Source organism: Galeopterus variegatus, unplaced genomic scaffold, assembly GCF_000696425.1.
Source record: "Galeopterus variegatus unplaced genomic scaffold, G_variegatus-3.0.2 Scaffold3237, whole genome shotgun sequence".
In the NCBI taxonomy this organism is placed as follows: Eukaryota; Metazoa; Chordata; class Mammalia; order Dermoptera; family Cynocephalidae; genus Galeopterus; species Galeopterus variegatus.
The window spans coordinates 210,673-212,779 of record NW_007729348.1 but is presented as its reverse complement, the minus strand read 5'-3'; the positions used below and the strand labels follow the sequence as shown (position 1 = coordinate 212,779).

Genomic DNA, 2,107 nt, shown 5'->3' with positions numbered 1-2,107 from the left:
GGACACAGACCAAAGGTTTGAGGTGTCACCTGAGTCCAGATCAGCATGGCAATAATCTCTCTTTGGTTTCCAGGCTAGTCTCTCCCAAGCATTCAAAACTCTTCTGAAAATGCCTCTAGACACTGGCTATTCTCAGATGCAAGGTACTGTGAGTTCTTGGGAGGCAGGAGTCACTCTTGGGAGGCAGGAGTCAGCTCAACTCTGTTCTTCAGTCTGCAGCATACAAGACTAGGCCTTCCAAGGGCTCGAGGAACTTTTCAAACATTCATGGAATCAGAGGGAAAAGAATGACTACCTTTGAGTGAGGGGTGACCTTGGGTACAATTCCAGCCATATCTCCCAGTGCTCCCCTTCATCAATCTTGTCAGGAGCCAAGTTGGAGAACGTCCTGTTTCCTGTACACGTGTCATGCTTGCCCACCATCCTGTCATCCTATTGTCATGCCATCAAACTTCCTATCATCATGGCACTGCCTCTACAGATCCCACTGTCATTTTACTCCACCAACCCAATCATGTTTGTCTCTGAAAGTAGAGCTCATATGCTGTCCTCTTGAGGCAGCTTCTCAATCTAGAACGGTCCACTAAACTTCCAGAGCACTTTCACCTTATCCCTTTTCTCTCTTAGGATGACAGGTACCTCACACCATGTCTTATCTCCTCCTCCTGGACCACCAGCTTCTCCCAGGCCAGGACAGTGGTGAATCAGCTCTCTGCCCTCTTCCAGCTTGTAACACAGTGCTTGGCATTCAGTACATAAGTACATACTCAATAAATATTTAAGAAACACCATAATAACTCCAAGTGAGTTATTCATTGTTGCAGAGAACTCTAATTGTCCCTTAAAATCCATTCTCTCTTCCTTGGGCACAAAGCTAGACTTCATTTCCCAGCCTCCTTTACATTAGGTGTGGCCACATGGCAGGTTCTTGCCAGTGGAAGAGGAGTGGAAGGAATGTGTGATACTTCTACACCTAGTCCACGAAAACCTCCCACATGCATCTCTCCATGCTCTTTCCCCTTCTGTCGACTGCATGCTGATGGTGAGGAGGTCCTCAGGAAAGGTGAAGAAGGCACAGGATGGAGGAATCCTGGGTTCCTCAGTGACCACATGGAGGAGTGCTTCTCCCTACCTGCATACCCATTCAGCACTGTTGTGTGAGCAAAAAATTATATATAGTGTTAATCCATGAAATTTAGTAAGTTACTTGGTACTTCAGCATTACCTAGTTAATGCATTCACTTAACAACTTAATCACAGGATTAACTTAAGTATTGTCCTCGCACACGTAACATGAGCAGAAGACATTTTGGCCTTGCTGTTTTTATTCCTCCATTCTGATCCACTTTTGACTCACCCATTTTACCTCAAATAACTTTGACTGCCCAGATTGTTGTGATTCCACGCTTGATAAAACATTGAAGTCAGAATCATGCCAACGTTTAAATTTTTTGTGGAGAAAGCAAACTTAAATAAGATTTAAAATTTTTGATCCATTTAAAAAAATATTGTACAGTAAACCAATTCTGATTTATCCACTTTCATTTTTAATTCACTGTAGTTATTCTTGTCTGGGTCAATTGTTTTACTATTTAAATGATTTGATTTTTGTTCACAGCATAATTTACTGACTATAGGTTCTGCTAATGTAAGTTTTCTTTAGAGATTATTTTTTCTATCAAGTCAGCTTTCCTGGGTCAAATTTTGCATATCAAAATGCTTTCAAATATATTTTTTCTTCCATCGATTTTTAGTCCTCAATAAACTTTACCATGTGGAGTTTTAACCATTACCAGTTTTATTCCTTGTTGATTATTCTTACTGGTAACATACACCATGTGGGAAAAAGTGTCCATAGAATCAAAATGGTGGGGTCAAATCATTATACTTCTTCAATTTACCAAGATTCAATTTTGATCCAGCTTTTTAGGAACATTCTGCTTGCCTCAAAGACTTCATAACACCAGTCCCCACCCCGTTTATAAAATATAAAAGGATTTTCTTAGAGGTACTTACGAGGTACAGGCAGATGAAAGCCAACACTATGGTCCCAATCATTCTGCTTGGGAATTGAAAGCAGGGGTCCCACTCATATATCCTGGTTTGG

General features: G+C 41.1%; 1 protein-coding gene across 1 annotated transcript in view; it reads right to left on the bottom strand.

Moving 5' to 3' along the window:
• The window catches only part of LOC103600129, a 54,069-nt gene that overhangs the window by 17,085 nt on the left and 34,877 nt on the right, over window positions 1-2,107 (bottom strand). The gene's annotated exons all lie outside the window — the stretch shown is intronic.